The 17,012-nt window shown below is 39.6% G+C and overlaps 1 pseudogene; it reads left to right on the forward strand.

The window, feature by feature from the left end:
* The window catches only part of LOC101682801, a 53,625-nt pseudogene extending 36,880 nt beyond the window's left edge, over window positions 1–16,745 (forward strand).
* The last annotated feature ends 267 nt before the right edge of the window (window positions 16,746–17,012 follow it).

Here is a 17,012-nt window from a genome sequence, read left to right on the forward strand (position 1 = left end):
CTGTCTTGATCACAGCTTTGTACTAAAGCTTGAAATCAGGCAATGTGATACCCCCAGTTTTGTTTTTCTTTTTCATCATTTCCTTAGCAATTTGAGGTCTCTTCAGATTCCATACAAATTTTAAGATTGTTTGGTCCAGATCTTTGAAAAATGCTGGTGGAATTCTGCTGCCAAATTTATGTGAAAATAGGAGTAGATCCTTCCTTCTCTGAGCTTAGATTTTTTCACCTAACAAATAAGAGGGTTGAAGGAGAGAGTCTTTAAAGCATTATTAAATACTAGTGTCCTATACTTCTACTCTAGCCATCTTTAATTATTAATCTTTTCTCATGAAGGCCCTGTCATGATCTTTCAGTCACTTGTTCATCTCTTTTGGACTTAACTCAAATACTTCACTCTAGGGATCTAGGACTCCAAAGGATTAAAAGGGCCCTTATGAAAAGACATATTTTCCTGTTAACATCTACCTGACTCTTCAAATAATAGGAATGTGAAATTTTTGTGGATATGTCAAAAGTAATTGATTCAGCTTTCCAAATGATATTATGAAAATATTTACAATAGCCAATTTTCCTTTTCCAGATGAATATCTAATTCCAATGCTAATATAGGAACATCCTTTTTCTGAGTACAAGTCTATATTTACAATTTGAATTATGTTGTGATGAAATGAGATTTAAAAATTTTTCTGCTTTATAATTCTCTTCTGAGAAGCATCTTTTCTCGGAATCCCACTGAACACTCCCTGTCAGCAACTACTTAATTTCCTCTCCATATATGACTTCCTCTATAATCCATTTCTACTGTATCCTAGTTCCTGAGATAAGTTTGAAGCAAAAATCTCTGGAATGTGTCTATGCCTGTGCACTCAAACCATGCTCAAACAAGGGCTGGGAGAGGGATACATAGGAAACTTAAGTATGTTGAGTGCCTATTAAATACAAGGTACTTTATGGGGCACCTGGGTGGCTCAGATGGTTAAACATCTGCCTGCAGCTCAGGTCATGATCCCAGGGTTCTCAGAGCAAGCCTGCCTTGGGCTCCTTGCTTGGTGGGAGTCTGTTTCTCCCTCTGACCCTCAGCCTGCTCTTGTGTTTTTTTTCTCTCTCTCAAATAAATAAAATCTTTAAATAAAAAAGAAGTACAAGTTACTTTACATACATTATATCATTGTATAAGCAACATTATATCATTTAATCTGCATAATGTCCCTATGGTTATCCATTTTACATCTCCATTTTACAGATAAGGAAGCTGAGGCATAGTTAAAAAGTGTCCAAGATAACACTGCTAATAGATGGCGGAGCCAGGTTTAAACACAGGTCTGCCTGACAGCACTGTACCTTACCAATTATAAACATGTGTTAACTTTTCTGCCAAAAGTTTAATATGAGATCACTCTGTTATTGGTCAATGTGCAGCCAGAAAGGCAAAATTGCCCTAGGCATATAAAATAGAGGGAATAAAATCAAAAAATGCCAAAGGGGACCCAGTGATGATACCCAAAGCTCACAAGAGCTCTACTGCTGACTCCCCTCTGTGGTTACTGCTACTGTTGAAACAGTAGTGGTTATTACCTTCCTGGAAGCTGAGAATCTGTACTCTTACTAAAGGTTCAAGATCTTGGCAGCCCATGTTCACACTGATGCTACTGGACTCACTGTCGAGACTTCTGGAGCTTATTGTTTGTGGCCATTGATAGATCTTAAGGCAGAAAATATGGAAAGATGTGTTTTCTCCTCCTTCCTCTTGAATTTAGTATTTCTCTCAGAACTTCCTTTGGAAGAACCAAACTGGAAACTATCTGACAAAGAAACTTAGAAAATCTAGTTTGTAGATTTCCAACACCCTGCAATATAGAAAATGCTGAAGGACAAAAATGAAACTAAAAATCAGTTTTCCCAAGGAGTACTATCACAGTATCAACTTCCCTCATCCCCTTAGTTTTAGAGGCCTCTTTTCTCATAAACTGTGATTTGATTCAGTGCCATGGCTGAGAAACTGAGTTTCTCTGACTTAATAAGAGATTTATTTGAAGGATATTAGAAAATGGATTTATTTGAGGATATTAGATGACTCACAGAACTTAAGGGAAACCTGTAGAATCCAGTTTAGCAAACAGGATCTGGGAACCAGGAACAAGTGTAGGTAGGGTGAATGTAGGGACCCTGCAAGGAACTCCTGCTTAAGAAGAATTCACTCTATTTTTAAATTTTAAATCTCCATGGAAGAAGCAAAGTCCAAGGGAAGAGAATCAAATTGGACAATCTTGGAAAGAATGTCAACTTCACTGGGAAAGGAAATTTTCCTAAAGTAAAATAGTAATCTGTCACTCAAAGATATAGAAATGATTTGGGGGCAGAAAACAAACCAAACCTACAAACCAACAAACAAAACCAGGTATTATCTCTATATACTCCTTCCACCCTGAGTCAATTCTGGAATTCTCTGGTATAATAGTATCTATTCCTCCTCCCTGAAACTTGCAACCCTATCTCTAAATGGGATTTTTTCCCCCCTTAGGAAGTTTTGCTTGAATGAAAAGAGGAGTTCTATTGACATTTTAACTCCCTTCTTTGACCTGATTAGCACTTCTTGGCATTTTCTGCATCCAGGACAGCTCCTCAAGTGAACCTCGTATATTCATGGTTCCTTCCAATTTCTCTAAGAAGTGAATAAAAAGTCACAACATTGTATTCCCACCCTGTCTGTTCTTTTCCTTTATTTTTTCCTCTCAGGGAATATTTTCTGGGTTCACTCCATTCTCCTGACTGGCCTAAGCTCCATAACAAACTTCATCATGTCTGTCATTCATTGAGCACATTACACACCAAATGAGATAACATGGATAATTTGAAGCACCCATGGGACTTTATTCATATTACTTAATTTAATCCATACCAGAACTCCAGTGAAGTTCTCATTGCATACAAAAAATAGAAAAATTAAGGCTCAGAGAGTTAAGTAACTAATCCAATGTTGCATATCCAGTTAGTAGCAAAGCTCCTATTTGAGCCCATTACTGCTTGATTCCAAAATCTGTATTTGTTCCATAGAACTGTGGAATCTGTTCTGCCTCCCAAAATGGGAGGGACAAGAGATGGGAGAGAGATCAGAGTCTAGTCAGGCTTCTTGACAATTCTTTATTTTGAAAGAGCATTTTATATAAAACAAAGGGATGTGACAACATAAATAAAGCTGGAAAATCAGGAAATCCCCATCTTTATCAGACTGTTTTAATCTCAGTTTTTTAGGATGAGTCATATGCAGTGACCCCCATATTTCTGGCTACTTGGGAATTTAGCTTTCTTCTTGATTCAGTTTGACAATAGAAAATGTAAAAAGAAAATTTTAGTTTTAAGAAATTATTCTGCAATTTTACACAGAGACATGATGCCACTTCCTTGTAAAGGCCTAGTCAGGTTTGTTTTAGAGATAGTACCCTTTGCTGTTGAGGAGAGATAATCTGTGAACAAAAAGAAATAATCCTTTATAAAGTTGATATAAATGTACAAACATATTATTTCAATACTGCAATTATGAGGACAGATGGAGTTTGCAAGAGTGTTCACATATACTATCTACAGTGTTCCAAGTTCTGTCATGGGTGCTTTAATTTATCTGCATTTTCTCATTTAATGCAGGATACTATAAGTAAATTCTATTGCTATCCTGTTTCCTTTCTTTATTTTTTTACATTTAAAAAAATTTTTATTTATTTTTTAAGTTTCTTTTCAGTATTCCAGAATTCACTGTTTATGCACCACACCCAGTGCTCCATGCAATATGTGCCCTCCACAATACCCACCACCAGGCTCACCCAGCATCCCACCCTTTCTCCTCCAAAACCCTCAGTTAGTTCCTCAGAGTCCACAGTCTCTCGTGGTTCATCTCCCCCCAATTTCCCTCAACTCCCTTCTCCTTTCCATCTCCCCATGTTCTCTATGTTATTCCTTAGCTCCACAAATAAGCAAAACCATATGATAATTAACTCTGTCTGCTTGACTTAGTTCAGTCAGCTTAATCTCTTCCAGTCCCATGCATGTTGATACAAAAGTTGGGAATTCATCCTTTCTGATGGAGGCATAGTACTCCATAGTATATATGGGCCAGATCTTCTTTATCCATTATCCCTGTTTTCAAATAAGGAAAAACTCAAAGAGTTGAGCTCTAAATTTTGGCTGTTCCCTTGCTGTTTGGAGAAGCCCAAAAGGAAAGGAGGTTGTGAAAGACCCCTCTCCCCTTGCTAAAGACTTGTTTAAGAAACCTGATGTCCCCACAGCACCCTCTCTCCCCTTGCTGAAGGCTTGATTGTCCCCATAGCCAGATGGCAACATATACCAGGATGTCTATTGTCTGTGATCACCCGGTCTGTCAAGAGAAAAGACAAATGAGGAATAGAGTGTACCTGGGACTTTCCAGAGTGCTGAGCCAAGGCCCACCAGAACAAACCGTTGTGTCCTTGCCTTAAACCCAGTGCCTGACAATACTTGATTTAAATTTACCAATCATATTCCTGTAAGCAAGCATCTGCTTCTGTAAGCTCGCTTCCCGCCACCCCAACCCTGCCCTATATAATCTGCTCCCCAACTTAGCCCGGCGCGCTCAGTCCACAAAGGCTGATGCGTCTGCAGGCGCCTGTGTAACCAATAAACCTCTTGCAATTTGCATCCGGTGGAGGCATGCTGTTTGATTCTTGGGTGCGGCTCCAGGGTCTTTCAGTTGGTATAACATGATTCCATAGAAAGGTAAGAGAAGAGATGACTTGATTAAGTCCACCGTCCTCCAACTTGGCAGTGGTTGGGGAATGGGGAGAGGGTAACATGGAGACAAAAAGAGAGTAGGATGATGGGAGTAACTTTAAATTTTGATTCTATGTTATAATCTGCAATCTATTTTATTCAGTAAGTTTAAGAAGGATTTCAATAGAGTCATAGAAAAATATATCATTAGGGAATTATCTAGAGACCTCAAGAGTTGACCTTTAAGAAGAGACCATGGTGGGCCTTAATCCCAGGTCATCTTTTCTTCTCATGGTATATATTCATTATCCCAAGGCCATTTTATCCATGTCTGTAATTACCTTTTATAAATCAATGACTCTCAAATCTATGCACAATCCAGACCTTTCTTCTAAATTCCCTTTCATGTATCCTACTATCTTCTAAACATCTCACTTGGATGACCCAGATGGAACTATTCCCTGTGACTCTGCTCCTACTCTTTGTTTCATGTTCCAGTGAATGGAAACACCACCCACTCAGTTGTCTAAATAAGAAACCTAGACAGCTTTATTTATCTTCTTATTTTTTTTTCACTGTTCTCCAACCCTCCTGCCACAAATCCAATCAATAGTCAAACGTATCAACTTTATCTTCCAATTGTCTTTGGAATCCACATATTTCTCTCTGCCAGGAGTTCAAATGATGTGGAGAATGCTAAGCTTTCAGGTGCTGGAGTAGCTAACTAAAAATGAGCCAAGAAGTTTTCCTTCTGCTTCAATTTTTTGAAACAGCTTCAGGAGAATAGGTATTATTTCTTCTTAGAAAGTTTGGTAGAATTCCCCAGGGAATCTGTCAGGTCCTGGGCTCTTGTTTTTTGGGAGGTTTTTGATCACTGCTTCAATCTCGTTACTAGATATCAGTCTATTCAGGTTGTCAATTTCTTCCTGGTTCAATTTTTGGAGTTTATAGTTTTCCAGGAATTCATCCATTTCATCTAGGTTGCTTAGCTTATTGACATATAACTGTTGATAATAACTTTTGATGATTGTTTCTACTTCTTTGGTGTTAGTTGTGATCTCTCCCTTTTCATTCATAATTTTATTAATTTGGGCTCTCTCTCTTTTCTTTTGGATTACTGTGGCCAATGGTTTATTGATCTTATTGATTCTTTCAGAAAACCAGCTTCTAGTTTCATTGATACGTTCTACTGTATCTCTGGTTTCTACTTCATTGATCTCAGCTCTAATCCTGATGATTTCCCTTCTTATGTGTGGAGTTGGTTTGATTTGTTGATTGGTTCTTTAAGGTGTAGAGACAGCTGGTGTGTTCTGGATTTTACATTTTTTTTTTGAGGGAGGCGTGGATGGCTATGTATTTCCTCCTTAGGACCGCCTTTGCTGTATCCCATAGGTTTTGGACTGAAGTCACTTCATTTTCATTGATTTCCATAAATTGTTTCAGTTCTTCTTTGATCTCCTGGTTGATCCAAACATTCTTTTATTTATTTTTTATTTTTTATAAACATATAATATATTTTTATCCCCAGGGGTACAGGTCTGTGAATCGCCAGGTTTACACACTTCACAGCACTCACCATAGCACATACCCTCCCCAGTGTCCATAACCCCACCCCCTTCTCCCATCCCCCCTCCCCCCAGCAGCCCACATGATCCAAGCATTCTAAGCAAGGTGGTCTTTAGCTTCCAGGTGTTTGAGTTCCTTTGGAACTTTTCCTTGTGTTTGAGCTCCAGTTTCAAAGCATTGTGATCTGAGAATATCATCATCACTAGCCATCAGGGAGATTCAAATTAAAACCACATTGATAGGGCAGATCGAAGAGAAGAAGAACAGCAATTCTGGAAACAGAAAAACAACCACTTTCTGAAAGGTAGGACCAGCGGAGAAGTGAATCCAAAGCGACGGGAAGATAGACCCCGGGGGGAGGGGCCGGCTCCCAGCAAGTGGCGGAGCAACCGCGCACAAAATCAGGACTTTTAAAAGTCTGTTCCGCTGAGGGACATCGCTCCAGAGGCTAAACCGGGGCGAAGCCCACGCGGGGTCAGCGTGGCCTCAGGTCCCGCAGGGTCACAGAAGGATCGGGGGTGTCTGAGTGTCGCAGAGCTTGCGGGTATTGGAACGGGAAAGCCGGCTACAGAGACAGAGCCGACAGTAAGCTCGCAGCTCGGTGTTACCTTGAACCGGTCGCAGGCTCGGTGAGCTCGGAGCGCGGCCGGAGGTCAGGCAGACGGGAGTGACTGGGCGCTGTTCTCTGAGGGCGCACTGAGGAGTGGGGCCCTGGGCTCTCGGCTCCTCCGGGCCGGAGACCAGAAGGCCGCCATTTGTATTCCCGTCCTCTGGAACTCTACGGAAAGCGCTCAGGGAACAAAAGCTCCTGAAAGCAAACCCGAGCGGATTACTCACCCCGGCCCCGGGTAAGGGCGGTGTAATTCCGCCTGGGGCAAAGACACTTGAGAATCACTACAACAGGCCCCTCCCCCAGAAGATCAACAAGAAATCCAGCCGAGACCAAATTCACCTACCAAGGAGTGCGGTTTCAATACCAAGGAGAGCAGCAGAATTCCAGAGGAGGAGAAAGCCAAGCACGGAACTCATGGCTTTTTTCCTGTGATTTTTTTTTGTCTTGCCGTTAATTTAATTTTTTCTTTTTCATTTTTTTTTTTCTCGCCTTCGGGTAAAATTTTTTTTTTAACTGTTACCTTTTTCTTTTTTAACGATTTTTTACTAGTTTATCTAATATATATATATATATATATTTACATTTTTCTTAGGTGTTTTCTTTTTTTAAAAATTCTTTTCTTTTCTTTTCTTTTTTTTTTCTTTTTTCTTTCTTCCTTTTTGAACCTCTTTTTATCCCCTTTCTCCCCACTCACGATTTTGGATCTCTTCTAATTTGGTTAAAGCATATTTTCCTGGGGTTGTTGCCACCCTTTTAGTATTTTACTTGCCCCTTCATTTACTCTTATCTGGACAAAATGACAAGATGTAAAAATTCAACACACAAAAAAGAACAAGAGGCAGTACCAAAGGCTAGGGACCTAATCAATACAGACATCGGTAATATGTCAGATCTAGAGTTCAGAATGACAATTCTCAAGGTTCTAGCCGGGCTTGAAAAAGGCATGGAAGATATTAGAGAAACCCTCTCGAGAGATATGAAAGCCCTTTCTGGAGAAATAAAAGAACTAAAATCTAACCAAGTTGAAATCAAAAAAGCTATTAATGAGGTGCAATCAAAAATGGAGGCTCTCACTGCTAGGATAAATGAGGCAGAAGAAAGAATTAGTGATATAGAAGACCAAATGACAGAGAATAAAGAAGCTGAGCAAAAGAGGGACAAACAGCTACTGGACCACGAGGGGAGAATTCGTGAGATAAGTGACACCATAAGACGAAACAACATTAGAATAATTGGGATTCCAGAAGAAGAAGAAAGAGAGAGGGGAGCAGAAGGTATACTGGAGAGAATTATTGGGGAGAATTTCCCCAATATGGCAAAGGGAACGAGCATCAAAATTCAGGAGGTTCAGAGAACGCCCCTCAAAATCAATAAGAATAGGCCCACACCCCGTCACCTAATAGTAAAATTTACAAGTCTCAATGACAAAGAGAAAATCCTGAAAGCAGCCCGGGAAAAGAAGTCTGTAACATACAATGGTAAAAATATTAGATTGGCAGCTGACTTATCCACAGAGACCTGGCAGGCCAGAAAGAGCTGGCATGATATTTTCAGAGCACTAAACGAGAAAAACATGCAGCCAAGAATACTATATCCAGCTAGGCTATCATTGAAAATAGAAGGAGAGATTAAAAGCTTCCAGGACAAACAACAACTGAAAGAATTTGCAAATACCAAACCAGCTCTACAGGAAATATTGAAAGGGGTCCTCTAAGCAAAGAGAGAGCCTACAAGTGGTAGATCAGAAAGGAACAGAGACCATATACAGTAACAGTCACCTTACAGGCAATACAATGGCACTAAATTCATATCTCTCAATAGTTACCCTGAATGTGAATGGGCTAAATGCCCCTGTCAAAAGACACAGGGTATCAGAATGGATAAAAAAACAAAACCCATCTATATGTTGCCTCCAAGAAACACATTTTAAGCCCGAAGACACCTCCAGATTTAAAGTGAGGGGGTGGAAAAGAATTTACCATGCTAATGGACATCAGAAGAAAGCAGGAGTGGCAATCCTTATATCAGATCAATTAGATTTTAAGCCAAAGACTATAATAAGAGATGAGGAAGGACACTATATCATACTCAAAGGGTCTGTCCAACAAGAAGATTTAACAATTTTAAATATCTATGCCCCCAATGTGGGAGCAGCCAACTATATAAACCAATTAATAACAAAATCAAAGAAACACATCAACAATAATACAATAATAGTAGGGGACTTTAACACTCCCCTCACTGAAATGGACAGACCACCCAAGCAAAAGATCAGCAAGGAAATAAAGGCCTTAAATGACACACTGGACCAGATGGACATCACAGATATATTCAGAATATTTCATCCCAAAGCAACAGAATACACATTCTTCTCTAGTGCACATGGAACATTCTCCAGAATAGATCACATCCTCGGTCCTAAATCAGGACTCAACCGGTATCAAAAGATTGGGATCATTCCCTGCATATTTTCAGACCACAATGCTCTAAAGCTAGAACTCAACCACAAAAGGAAGTTTGGAAAGAACCCAAATACATGGAGACTAAACAGTATCCTTCTAAAGAATGAATGGGTCAACCGGGAAATTAAAGAAGAATTGAAAAAAATCATGGAAACAAATGATAATGAAAATACAACGGTTCAAAATCTGTGGGACACAACAAAGGCAGTCCTGAGAGGAAAATATATTGCGCTACAAGCCTTTCTCAAGAAACAAGAAAGGTCTCAGGTACACAACCTAACCCTACACCTAAAGGAGCTGGAGAAAGAACAAGAAAGAAACCCTAAGCCAAGCAGGAGAAGAGAAATCATAAAGATCAGAGCAGAAATCAATGAAATAGAAACCAAAAAAACAATAGAACAAATCAACGAAACTAGGAGCTGGTTCTTTGAAAGAATTAAAAAAATTGATAAACCCCTGGCCCGACTTATCAAAAAGAAAAGAGAAAGGACCCAAATAAATAAAATCATGAATGAAAGAGGAGAGATCACAACTAACACCAAAGAAATACAAACTATTATAAGAACATACTATGAGCAACTCTACGGCAATAAATTTGACAATCTGGAAGAAATGGATGCATTCCTAGAAACATATAAACTACCACAACTGAACCAGGAAGAAATAGAAAGCCTGAACAGACCCATAACCAGTAAGGAGATTGAAACAGTCATTAAAAATCTCCAAACAAACAAAAGCCCAGGGCCAGACGGCTTCCCGGGGGAATTCTACCAAACATTTAAAGAAGAACTAATTCCTATTCTACTGAAACTGTTCCAAAAAATAGAAATGGAAGGAAAACTTCCAAACTCATTTTATGAGGCCAGCATCACCTTGATCCCAAAACCAGACAAGGATCCCACCAAAAAAGAGAGCTATAGACCGATATCCTTGATGAACACAGATGAGAAAATTCTCACCAAAATACTAGCCAATAGGATTCAACAGTACATTAAAAAGATTATTCACCACGACCAAGTGGGATTTATTCCAGGGCTGCAAGGTTGGTTCAACATCCGCAAATCAGTCAATGTGATACAACACATCAATAAAAGTAAGAACAAGAACCATATGATACTCTCAATAGATGCTGAAAAAGCATTTGACAAAGTACAACATCCCTTCCTGATCAAAACTCTTCAAAGTGTAGGGATAGAGGGCACATACCTCAATATCATCAAAGCCATCTATGAAAAACCCACCGCAAATATCATTCTCAATGGAGAAAAACTGAAAGCTTTTCCACTAAGGTCAGGAACACGGCAGGGATGTCCATTATCACCACTGCTATTAAACATCGTACTAGAGGTCCTAGCCTCAGCAATCAGACAACAAAAGGAAATTAAAGGCATCCAAATCGGCAAAGAAGAAGTCATATTATCACTCTTCGCTGATGATATGATACTATATGTGGAAAACCCAAAAGACTCCACTCCAAAACTGCTAGAACTTATACAGGAATTCAGTAAAGTGTCAGGATATAAAATCAATGCACAGAAATCAGTTGCATTTCTCTACACCAACAGCAAGACAGAAGAAAGAGATATTAAGGAGTCAATCCCATTTACAATTGCATCCAAAACCATAAGATACCTAGGAAAAAACCTAACCAAAGAGACACAGAATCTATACTCAGAAAACTATAAAGTACTCATGAAAGAAATTGAGGAAGACACAAAGAAATGGAAAAATGTTCCATGCTCCTGGATTGGAAGAATAAATATTGTGAAAATGTCGATGCTACCTAAAGCAATCTACACATTTAATGCAATTCCTATCAAAGTACCATCCATCTTTTTCAAAGAAATGGAACAAATAATGCTAAAATTTATATGGAACCAGAAAAGACCTCGAATAGCCAAAGGGATATTGAAAAAGAAAGCCAACGTTGGTGGCATCACAATTCCGGACTTCAAGCTCTATTACAAAGCTGTCATCATCAAGACAGCATGGTACTGGCACAAAAACAGACACATAGATCAATGGAACAGAATAGAGAGCCCAGAAATAGACCCTCAAATCTATGGTCAACTAATCTTCGACAAAGCAATAAAGAATGTCCAATGGAAAAAAGACAGCCTTTTCAATAAATGGTGCTGGGAAAATTGGACAGCCACATGCAGAAAAATGAAATTGGACCATTTCCTTACACCACACACAAAAATAGACTCAAAATGGATGAAGGACCTCAATGTACGAAAGGAATCCATCAAAATCCTTGAGGAGAACACGGGCAGCAACCTCTTCGACCTCTGCCACAGCAACATCTTCCTAGGAACAACGCAAAAGGCAAGGGAAGCAAGGGAAAAAATGAACTACTGGGATTTCATCAAGATCAAAAGCTTTTGCACAGCAAAGGAAACAGTTAACAAAATCAAAAGACAACTGACAGAATTGGAGAAGATATTTGCAAACGACATATCAGATAAAGGACTAGTGTCCAGAATCTATAAAGAACTTAGCAAACTCAACACCCAAAGAACAAATAATCCAATCAAGAAATGGGCAGAAGACATGAACAGACATTTCTGAAAAGAAGACATCCAGATGGCGAACATGAAAAAGTGCTCCATATCACTCGGCATCAGGGAAATACAAATCAAAACCACAATGAGATATCACCTCACACCAGTCAGAATGGCTAAAATCAACAAGTCAGGAAATGACCGATGCTGGCGAGGATGCGGAGAAAGGGGAACCCTCCTACACTGTTGGTGGGAATGCAAGCTGGTGCAGCCACTCTGGAAAACAGCATGGAGGTTCCTCAAAATGTTGAAAATAGAACTGCCCTATGAGCCAGCAATTGCACTATTGGGTATTTACCCTAAAGATACAAATGTAGTGATCCAAAGGGACACATGCACCCGAATGTTTATAGCAGCAATGTCCACAATAGCCAAACTATGGAAAGAACCTAGATGTCCATCAACAGATGAATGGATCAAGAAGATGTGGTATATATACACAATGGAATACTATGCAGCCATCAAAAGAAATGAAATCTTGCCATTTGCAACAACATGGATGGAACTAGAGCGTATCATGCTTAGCAAAATAAGTCAAGCAGAGAAAGACAACTATCATATGATCTCCCTGATATGAGGAAGTGGTGATGCAACATGGAGGCTTAAGTGGGTAGAAGAATAAATGAAACAAGATGGGATTGGGAGGGAGACAAACCATAAGTGACTCTTAATCTCACAAAACAAACTGAGGGTTGCTGGGGGGAGGGGGTTTGGGAGAAGGGGGTGGGATTATGGACATTGGGGAGGGTATGTGATTTGGTGAGTGCTGTGAAGTGTGTAAACCTGGTGATTCACAGACCTGTACCCCTGGGGATAAAAATATATGTTTATAAAAAATAAAAAATTAAAAAAAAAAAACCACATTGATAAATTGGAAGGGGAGGTGAATCACGAGAGACTATGGACTCTGAAAAACAATCTGAGGGGTTTGAATTGGCGGGGGGGTGGGAGGTTGGGGTACCAGGTGGTGGGTATTATAGAGGGCACAGATTGCATGGAGCACTGGGTGTGGTGAAAAAATAATGAATACTGTTTTTCTGAAAATAAATAAATTGAAAAAATTTAAAAAAAAAAACACACATTGAGATACCACCTTACACCACTTAGAATGGCCAAAATTAGCAAGACAGGAAACAGCTTGTGTTGGGGGGATGTGAAGAAAGGGGAACCCTCTTACACTGTTGGTGGGAATGCAAGTTGGTGCAGCCTCTTTGGAGAACAGTGTGGAGATTCCTCAAGAAATTAAAAATAGAACTTCCCTATGACCCTGCCATTGCACTCCTGGGTATATACCCCAAAGATACAGATGTAGTGAAAAGAAGGGCCATCTGTACCCCAATGTTTATAGCAGCAATGGCCACTGTCGCCAAACTGTGGAAAGAACCAAGATGCCCTTCATCGGACAAATGGATAAGGAAGATGTGGTCCATATACACTATGGAGTATTATGGCTCCATCAGAAAGGATGAATACCCAACTTTTGTAGCAACATGGATGGGACTGGAAGAGATTATGCTGAGTGAAATAAGTCAAGCCGAGAGAATCAATTATCATATGGTTTCACTTATTTGTGAAGTATAACAAATAGCATGGAGGACATGGGGAGTTAGAGAGGAGAAGGGAGTTGGGGTAAATTGGAAGGGGAGGTGAACCATGAGAGACTATGGACTCTGAAAAACAATCTGAGGGGTTTGAAGTGACGGGGGGGGGTAGGTTGGGGGAACCAGGTGGTGGGTATTAGAGAGGGCACAGATTGCATGGAGCACTGGGTGTGGTGCAAAAATAATGAATACTGTTATGCTGAAAATAAATAAATCTATCTATGAAAGACCCACGCAAATATCATCCTCAATGGGAAAAAGCTTGCAGCCTTCCTGTTGAGATCAGGAACAGGACAAGGATGCTCACTCTCACCACTCTTGTTCAACATAGTATTAGAAGTCCTAGCAACAGCAATCAGACAACAAATAGAAATAAAAGGTATCCAAATTGGTAATGAAGAAGTCAAACTCTCTCTCTTCACAGATGACATGATTCTTTATATGGAAAACCCAAAAGACGCCACCCCCAAACTACTAGAACTCATACAGCAATTCAGCAACGTGACAGGATACAAAGTCAATGTACAGAAATCAGTGGCCTTCTTATACACTAACAATGAAAATACAGAAAGGGAAATTAGAGAATCGATTCCATTTACTATAGCACCACGAACCATAAGATACCTGGGAATAAACCTAACCAAAGAGGTAAAGGATCTGTACTCGAGTAAGTACAGAACACTCATGAAAGAAATTGAAGAAGACACAAAAAGATGGAAGACCATTCCCTGCTCTTGGATCGGAAGAATAAACATTGTTAAAATGTCTATACTGCCTAGAGCAATCTATACTTTTAATGCCATTCCAATAAAGATTCCACCGGTATTCTTCAAAGAGCTGGAGCAAATAATCCAAAAATTTCTATGGAATCAGAAGAGACCCCAAATCGCTAAGGAAATGTTGAAACACAAAAATAAAGCTGGGGGCATCACGTTACCTGATTTCAAGCTTTACTACAAAGCTGTGATCACCAAGACAGCATGGTACTGGCATAAAAACAGACACATAGACCAGTGGAACAGAGTAGAGAGCCCAGATAGTGACCCTCAACTCTATGGTCAATTAATCTTCGACAAAACAGGAAAAAATATACAGTGGAAAAAAGACAGTCTCTTCAATAAATGGTGCTGGGAAAACTGGACAGCTATATGTAGAAGAATGAAACTTGACCATTCTCTTACACCGTACACAAAGATAAACTCAAAATGGATAAAAGACCTCAACGTGAGACAGGAATCCATAAGAATCCTAGAGGAGATCATAGGCAGTAATCTCTTCGATATCAGCCACAGCAACTTCTTTCAAGAGATGTCTCCAAAGGCAAAGGAAACTAAAGTGAAAATAAACTTTTGGGACTTCATCAAAATCAAAAGCTTCTGCACAGCAAAGGAAACAGTCAAAAAAACAAAGAGGCAACCCACGGAATGGGAGAAAATATTTGCAAATGACAGTACAGACAAAAGGTTGATATCCAGGATCTATAATGAACTCCTCAAACTCAACACACATGAAACAGGCAAGCATATCAAAAAATGGGCAGAAGATATGAACATACACTTCTCCAATCAAGACATACAAATGGCTATCAGACACATGAAAAAATGTTCATCATCACTAGCCCTCAGGGAGATTCAAATTAAAACCACACTGAGATATCACCTTATACCAGTTAGAATGGCCAAAATTAACAAAACAGGGAACAATATGTGTTGGAGAGGATGTAGAGAAAGGGGAACCCTCTTACATTGTTGGTGGGAATGCAAGTTTGTGCAGCCTCTTTGGAGAACAGTGTGGAGATTCCTCAAGAAATTAAAAATAGAACTTCCCTATGACCCTGCAATTGAACTCCTGGGTATATACCCCAAAGATACAGATGTAGTGAAAAGAAGGGCCATCTGTACCCCAATGTTTATAGCAGCAATGGCTACGGTCGCCAAACTGTGGAAAGAACCAAGATGCCCTTCATCGGACAAATGGATAAGGAAGATGTGGTCCATATACACTATGGAGTATTATGCCTCCATCAGAAAGGATGAATACCCAACTTTTGTAGCAACATGGACAGGACTGGAAGAGATTATGCTGAGTGAAATAAGTCAAGCAGAGAGAGTCAATTATCATATGGTTTCACTTATTTGTGGAGCATAACAAATATCATGGAGGACAAGGGATGTTAGAGAGGAGAAGGGAGTTGGGGTAAATTGGAAGGGGAGGTGAATTATGAGAGACTATGGATTCTGAAAAACAATCTGAGGAGTGGGAGGTCAGGGTACCAGGTAGTGGGTATTATAGAGGGCACGGATTGCATGGAGCACTGGGTGTGGTGAAAAAATAATGAATACTGTTTTTCTGAAAATAAATAAATCAATTTAATTAAAAAAATGTATATTGCAAAAAAAATGTCTATACTGCCTAGAGCAATCTATACTATACTTTTAATGCCATCTATACTTTTAATGCCATTCCAATCAAAATTCCACCAGAACACAGATCTTCTTAAACAACAGCATTGAGAAATTGGGCTGGCTATTTATCCAATTATATCACTCTTTCGTGTCATCCATTTTTAGCCTGTTTATGTCTAGAACATCTATCAGTGGGTTGCTAGGAAGAGGCTCAATGTTTGTGTTTTCACCAGATCAGTTTCAGAGACTGCTAAAAATTAATCCAGACTGGAAAACCCACTGACTTCTTGATTTAAGTGCTGGAGATGGAGAAGTCACAAAAATCATGAGCCCTCATTTTGAAGAAGTTTATGCCACTACTGTCTGAAACTAAGATATGGCAGCTTCAGAAGAAGAAATACAGAGTGCTTGGTATAAACGAATGGCAGAACACAGGGTTCCAGTATGATATTATCAGCTGCTTGAATTTGCTGGACTGCTGTGATCAGCCCCTAAATTTGTTAAAAGATAACAGAAGTGTCTAGGAGCCAACTGAGGCAGGGTCATCCCGCCCTGGTTTTACCCTTTCATCCCTATGTGGAAAACATAGGTGGCATATGGGGGAAACCATCAGAAATTTTAGAAATCAAGGGACAGAACTGGGAAGAACAAGAGAATAGTCTGCCGGAAGTTTTCAGAAAAGCTGCTTTTGTTATCGAAGCTTTCACCGGAGTACCATACCTGTGTGAAGGCGACATGTATAATGACTACTACGTTCTGGATTACTCTGTCTTTGTTCTCAAACCAGTATAGACACGTGGAGGCCCAATCTTCAGAGCCCACCCCAAGAATGTACACTCCAGAAGAGGGTCTGCATTTGCGATTATGTCAAGGGAGGACATTTGGGGACTGCCATTCTCAATATCATGTAGGAATTTAAAAAGCCAAAATACTAATTATTTCTTTGTAGCATTTAAAAGGAATGTTTTTTGAAAAAACAAAACCCAACTCTTTGAGGATTTTTATCAACTCTTTACTCAGTATACAGGTCACACTCCCAAGTATGGAAGATAGTTTTTA

The sequence above is a fragment of the Mustela putorius genome, unplaced genomic scaffold (assembly GCF_011764305.1).
Source record: "Mustela putorius furo isolate JIRA1106 unplaced genomic scaffold, ASM1176430v1.1 tig00003944_pilon_pilon_pilon, whole genome shotgun sequence".
Classification (NCBI taxonomy): Eukaryota; Metazoa; Chordata; class Mammalia; order Carnivora; family Mustelidae; genus Mustela; species Mustela putorius.